The sequence below is a fragment of the Grammomys surdaster genome, unplaced genomic scaffold (genome assembly GCF_004785775.1).
Source record: "Grammomys surdaster isolate TR1022 unplaced genomic scaffold, NIH_TR_1.0 99, whole genome shotgun sequence".
Taxonomy (NCBI): domain Eukaryota; kingdom Metazoa; phylum Chordata; class Mammalia; order Rodentia; family Muridae; genus Grammomys; species Grammomys surdaster.
In genome coordinates this window covers 12859561-12867357 of record NW_021604578.1, presented here as the reverse complement: position 1 = coordinate 12867357, position 7797 = coordinate 12859561, and positions in this window count along the sequence as shown.

Genomic DNA, 7797 nt, shown 5'->3' with positions numbered 1-7797 from the left:
CTCTCTCTCTCTCTCTCTCTCTCTCTCTCTCTCTCTCTCTCTCTCTCCCCTAGTTCTTCTTTTTCCTCCTCTCCTCCTTACTCCTTCTCTTCCTCTTCCTCTCCTAACTCCTCCCACCTTAGCTCTTTCTACAGGAAATAGTTCCACTTCTGACTAGCTAAGTAAGACAATAAATTTATTGCAGTTGCTTATATAAATACCACTGGGGCTGGCCCCCAGCATATACACAGACCCTTAAGTTAATAAATGAAAAAGGAGGAGATGACACAACCATTTCTAATGGAAACAACAGAAGTCATAAAGCCAGCACATCTGCTCCAAATAGATACAGCAAAGCTGAGCTCTGTCTCCAAGATGATTTTAAAACATATGACCCTGTACTTACTCAGGAACAAGCCAATCAGAACAAAGAAAATTTAAAAGGATAAACAAGATTCAGTGGGCTAGATTAAATGCCTTTTCTTAGTACACACTCCGGCAATTATGTGGCATATAAGATTAGGGCCACATATGGTATGTCCCTTGAGGAAAAGATACAGAAACAAAGTTAGATTGGCTAAAGTTACTTCTGTTGTACACAAGAGCTTACACTGATGAAGAAACAATGGTGTGGAAAAGTGATAAAAAAAAATGAGGTATAGGGATCTCCCTTTGTTAGAAAACTTAGCTGGTAGAGGGTCACTGTGATGTCACATGATGAATGAGCAAAAGAATAGCAAGATTAGATATGTAAATATATTCTACAAATATATATATTATTATATTGTATTGTATTATATTATATTATATTATATTATATTATATTATATTATATTATGACAGAAATTGAGTAATAGCTGCAACAGATTTGGCCTGAGTATTTTCCTTAGGCCCAGTGACAATTGGCATTCTGACCATTAAAACTGATAATACACTTCTTGGGACCAAGCAATCTGCCCAGGCTGGCTTGGAGATTTTCTTTCTGTCTACTGCTTTTCAAACCAAAAGATTCTTAAAAGTTGAGCTGTATGGTTGATGAGATAAAATTATTGTTCAAGATAGCTCTTTTCTATCACAGTTTATCACTGATGACTAAATTTATGACCAAGAAGAAGTTAAAACACAAATAGAGGAACAAAAATTATATGGTCTCTCTTTTGGAATAGCATGAATCTATTCTTGCCTACTGAGTATTGTATAAAGAAGGGCCCTAACGGCCAGTCAGTCAGGCATATTGCCCTGACCATTGTGCCTGACTCATTTCTCCCTCACTGACTCTTTACCTCCTCTGAGGTACATGACAATAGCTGGGGTTGGAACCCAGTGAAGTATGGTTATTTTAGGAGTATAGATGACTTAAAGACAGATGCTCAGCCAGCATAAGTGAAGACTTAGGAAACTCACATCCATGGAGCTGTATGCATCATGCTCAGCAGATTGGCTGGGCATAGTGTCCTCAACCCAGCAATTGTGACAGCCTGGGTAAACTTGAGGCTGCTCTTTACAAACATTTAATTTAGTTTGGTTTGGTTTGGTTTGGTTTAGTCTTAACAACCTCTGTCTTCTGTCCCAGGAAGCAGTATTTTACTTTGGAGACAATCACTGCAGAACAAAGATCTTAACCTATCTTTTAAAGTGATCCAAAACTACAAACATACTTACATACTTTCCAAAGTCAGTCCAGCCTTTCTTTAGTTTTGAGTAAATCATATTTCCCAAGACAGAGTGTTCCCAACACACACACACATACACACACACACACACACACACACACACACACACCTGTTTCAGAACATCCTTATTTCTGTATAATTTTTGACATAATTATACAATAATTGTATTGTACTACTGTGGTGAATAGCATGAGAAATGTCTCTCATAGGAAAGGCAGAAATGGCACATGTATTTAAATACTTGGCCCTTGATTGGTGGCCCTGTTTGTAGGGTTATGGAAGTTTTAGAATGTGGAGCCTTGTATAAATTACTGCATCTGGGAGTTTATAGCCTCTTTCTACTTCCAGCTTGCTTTCTTGATTTCCGGTGTGATGAAATGTGATCAACCAAGTTTCTAGTCTGGCAACCTGAGGCTATATCTTTCTTGCTACTCTGGATTCTGTCTCTGGGACAATAAGACAAAATAAACTCTGCCTTCTGTAAGTTGCTTTTGTTTATACTATTTTATCACAGCAACGGAGAAGCAAGTGATTCAAGTACAGTACATAAGGAATCTATATTGCAAATATAGTCAAATGTAATATCCTCCTCCATATTTTACTTTTCCTGAAATGGAACTCATCTTTTCCTTATTATTTGAGTCTATAGTCAAGATTATTAAACACAATTATAATTGAAGTTTTGCAAAGAACAGCGTAGGAATAACTTGAGAATATATGATGAAGGAGGGACTTCTCACAGTGTGAGCAAGCCAATAGATTCCTGTCATAGCATCTCTCACGTTCCTCTTTCATTTTGCAATCCAAAATAATCAAGAGCATGGCTCTGAAACACATTTATGGCAGCCTGATATGGTTAGAACCAAAATGGATATGAAAACTCGTGCTTAATTAATCACTTGTCATGAATATGGCTAACACATTGCACAGCACATATCTGATGTTTCTCTATTTTCTCTCTTCTCTCTCTCTCTCTGTCTTCTCTCTCTTTTAGTCTTTGTCTCTGTCTGTTTTTCTGTTTTCCTCTCCTCTTTCCTTGTGTTCTACACCTTCTTCTTGACTTCATTTTTACAGTAGTTCTAACAAGATATTTGTGAATCTCTTTTCTACCATAATCTATTTCCAGTCTCTTTTACACATGAATCAGAGTTTGGAAAGGTAACTGAGAATGTGTGTATAATATATTCCTGCTATAGTTAAATTTCATGGTTCTGTTAATATGTTTGGCCAGTTTTTGCTAAATTTTCTCCAAGTATGCTCATCTTTAAGATTATTTTAATGTAAGTTCGGTTAAGTTTCTGTATGGTAAAAAGTCTGGAGTTCCATTATTTTATCCTTTTCTTCGTCCATTGCCTCTAAAATATGGTGTGTAAACACAAAGAGCTTAAACTTAGAGATGAAATATCAGCTTATATATTAGCAATGCAGTATATTTTAACCCCTTAGGATCAATGAGTCAGTGAAGGAAGTACAGTTTGCACACACTAATTCCAAGAATGATTTGAAAGCAGTCTTCTAGGAATATCTTACTGAATAGATGACTTGTGTTGGTTTGAGGACCTAATTATAAGGAAACAAAGACTTACCTGGGAAAGTTTTACCTACAGTAATCCTAGGAGTTCTTAAAGTTCTTGAAGCAAATGATAATCAAGTAAGCTAATAGCAAAGAAGCCATTTCCCTTTACTTTCCCATTAAATAGTAATTTACTCTCGTTAGTAGAGAGTTGTGAAAGAACAATATTAGAAGCATAGTTTTCTCTACCTTTGTAGCATATTACAATCACCTGGAGGGGTTTTAAATATCACAATAAAGAATTCTAATACTCCTGGAGGTAAAAGCCCAATTTTGGTGGGCTAACTCTCTCTCTCTCTGTCTCTCTCTCTCTCTGTCTCTCTCTGTCTCTGTCTCTGTCTCTGTCTCTCTCTCTCTCTCTCTCTCTCTCTCTCTCTCTCTCTCTCTCTCTCTCCTCTCTGTCTCTTCCTTTTTGTCTTATTCAACATACAAGGATCTAACCAAGTGGAGTTTTAAAGTATTTTTTAACTTCAGTTATGTTCATTGCATCCTATAATTTAAAGTAGAATAGGAAACATGAATTTTAAGTTATAGAATAAAGGTCACAAAATCCACATGAGAAATTCAAATTGTTATACTTCTCAAATGAACTGATTAATTTGCTGTCAGCTGCATTTGAGAACTGCTATAGAGAAATGAATTTTTCTTAGAGTTTTCTTTCTCCTATGTTACCAAGATCCAAATGAGATTTAAATAAGTTCTTTGAAAATTCTCAAAGGGCATCTGAATTCTAACAACACCAATCACTAATCACTTATGGAAAGTATATATATATGTATATATGTATATATGTATATATGTATATATGTATATATGTATATATGTGTATGTATACATATATGAATAATGTAAAGATTCAACTGAACAGTGTTTTGTCTTTTCCATTTTCGAGAGTTTACTTTAAAAATTACATGGAACTCAGGCACAGAATTCAAGGTCTCTGAGTTATTTTATAATCATCATAAAATTGTAAGTGTCCACCTCTCTCCCAGAAAACTCCTGTGTATCAAGAATATTTTCTCTCTTGTTGAAATATGTTGTGGTTTGACTGATAAATGTCTCTGGTAAACTCACATGGATCACTCAGTCCTCAGATGCTGCTAGTGAAACTTCTAAACATTAGAAGCTCAGTGGAGTAATGAGTTACTTATATGAACATTGTGATTTTGTAGTCAGTTCCCATAAAATTCTCTGGTTTCCTAAGTTTGTATAAAATATCACCAGTCAAGCCTCTTGCCCCTACAACCATGCCTTCCCTTCAGGCTGTCATGATGGACTTCAATTGCAACTATAGTGAAAGATCAATTGTTTCTCCCTTAGATTAACTTTATCAGAAAAAACTTTCACAACAAAAATAAGATAAAACACTTTGATACTAAAATGTATAGTTACCAACTTATACATATAGCACCACATTTTAATCCTCACAGGTCAATAACATTCTTCTATGAGTTCATGTTTTCAACATTTTTTTGCCATATATTGTACAGAGTCCTGGGTTTATTATTTTGAACAATACTCTGGGTTTTTTGTGTTATGTATTTATTTATTTATTTATTTATTTATTTATTCATATTTTACACTCCAGATTTTATTCATGCCTCCCATCCACCCTCCAACTGTTCCACATTCCATACCTCCTACCCACCCCCTGTCTCCATGAAGATGTCCCCACAACACACCCGCCAGTCAACCAGACCTCTAACCTCCCTGGGGCCTCCAGTTTCTCAAGGGCTAGGTGCATCTTCTCTAACTGAACTCAGACCTGGCCATCCTCTGCTATATATGTGTTGAGGGCCTCATATCAGTTGGTATAAGCTGCCTGGTTGCTGGTCCAGTGTTTGAGAGATCTCGGGGGTCCAGGTTAGTTGAGACTGCTGGACCTCCAACAGGGTTGCCCTCCTGGACAGAAGAATGGATACAGAAAATATGGTTCATTGACACAATGGAATGCTACTTAACTGTTAAGAATGGGACATTTTGGGATTTGCAGGCAAATGGATGGGACTAAAAAATATCATCCTGAGTGAGGTAATTCAGATCCAAAAGGACATGCGGTATTTACTCACTAATAAGTGGATATTAGCCAAAAAAAAAAAAAGTCAGGATACCCAAGATACAGTTCATAGAACTCAAAAAGGTCAACAAGCTGAAGAGTCCAATTGAGGACGTCTCAGTCCCACTTGGAGGGAGAAGAAAGCAATCACGAGTGGGGAGGGATCTGGCAGGGGAAGTGGACTGAGAATGGGGAGGAGAGGGGATCCTGATGTGGTATTGGGTAAGGGAAAAGAACTGAAGCCCTAAAGGCTAGTAGAAAGAATAGAAACAGGCAACCTCAGGAGGTAGGAGATTGGGGGACCCTCCAGAATTAATCAGAGACCTGGGAGGTGAGAGGCTCTCAGGATTCAAAGGGAAAGACATTAGATGAAATTCCCAACAGTAGAGAGATTGAACTTAGAGAGCCCACCTCCAGTAGGAAGACAGGGCATCAAGTGAGGGAGGGGGTTACCATCCCAAGTCAAAACTCTGACTCATATTTGTTCCTGTATGAAAGAACTTCAGGGATGGAAATGGAGAGGAGCCTGAGGAAAAGAAGATCCAGAGACAGGCCCAAAGTAGGATTCAGCCCAAGGGGAGGCCCCAAGGCCTGACACTGTTACTGAGGGTATGGAGGGCTCACAAAATGGGATTTATCATGACTGCACTCTGGAAGACCCAAAAAGCAGATGAAAGAATCAGATGCAGATATTTGCACCCAACCAATTTGACCCTGTGGTTGAATTAGGGAAAAGCTGAACGAAGCTGTGGAGGAGGTATAGGATGTGGAATAGTCAGAGGGTGGACTGGGAGGGGGATAAAATCTGGAGTGTACAAAAAAAAGGATTAAATTTTTTTTTTAATTATGGCATTAGCTGGCTGGTCTCTAATTTGGGTACTTAGAAAGATGGTAGATTCTGAACAGGACCTTATTCTGAGTGAAACTTTGGAAAACTTGGGTTTTTTTGTGAATGGTGAGATTAAGACCTTCTCCTCTGGGGCCTTCAAATTACTTATCATATAAGTCTCTCTTCCTTTAGAAACAAACATGAGATGTTGAAACTTTTCTTAGGATCTCTTTTACAGTTTTGGTGCCAGACAAGAAACCAATTAATCATCTAATGTTTGGCTAGATCCACAAGAATTGTCTCTCCAGAAATTGCAACCTTGTCATTCAATAAGATTATGTGAGAGATATCTCTTTATACTGATGAAATCTGCTCATACTCAGAGAAGATAATGTACATATCAGAGGACCATTGTCTATTCATGTTAGAATTAATTTTAACAATGTGATAGAAAACAATTTAACAGGTAATTTAATATAAAATGCAAATCTTATAGGGTTAATTATTAGGTATTAAAAACACAAAGAATAATGATCCATCCCAACTTTTGGACCTTTGAGAAGATTGGAAAACTTGATAACTTATTTATTATCAGGGAAATTATATAGTACTATGAAGGGTATGCTTGTACTTGTATTTAATGCAGAAATCTAGTAATTAACCAACCCTGGAGAAACTAATGCAAATTTAATTGTTTGGTTTATATTTGTTTTTTAAATTGTTCACATTAACTATGTATTTAATATATCAAACAAGGCTTATAGAACATAAACATTTTACTAGTTTTACTTATTTAAGCAGATTAAATATGTAAACAAAGTATTTTGTTCATATTAATTTGTTATGAGCTACTCAACTTTTTTATGATGTTCCTCAAACACCATATTTATTCCCAACATTATTTCATCTATTTACTTACTTTCTTTCTTCCTTTCTTTTTTTGTTTCAATAACTTACAGAGTCAAAAATGCATGCTACCCAAAGCTTGTGGGTACAAAGCCATCCATTACAGTATATGGTCAAACTACCTGGTGTCATATTCCTGCTGACATCTGACTTTCCTTCTAACAGCAGTCACTATGTTCTTATGATTACCTTCCTCATCCTTGATGGAATGTTGGCTGGTCTGATGTTGTACAAGTCTTGTGCTGGCACCCAGAAGACCTTTTAATGAAACTAATGTCCTTTTCTGGCCCCTACTCTGGCATCCTGCCTCTCTTCTCTATTGCTCCTTCTTGAAGACTGAAGTTGTGGTTTAGACTTTCCATTTGGCCTTGAATACATCATAGACATTTATATTTGGCACTTTGGAAAGTTGTGAACGCTGTTACCTACTCTCTGCTAAATGACAACAACAAATACCTTCTTTCATGGGAATTGAGCATTGTTTTACTCTATGGTTATAAAGACAAGTATATTAGAAAGAAGTTTTTACTATTATGTTGGTTTAAAAATAAAGAACTTCTGAAGGAATCACCATCCCTGACCTCAAGCTGTACTACAGAGCAATAGTGATAAAAAACTACCTGGTATTGATACAGAGACAGGCAGGAAGATCAGTGGAATAGAATTGAAGACCCAGAAATGAACCCACACTCCTATGGTCACTTGATCTTTGACAAAGGAGCTAAAACTGTCCAGTGGAAAAAGGACAGCATTTTCAACAAATGGTGCTGGTTCAACTGGA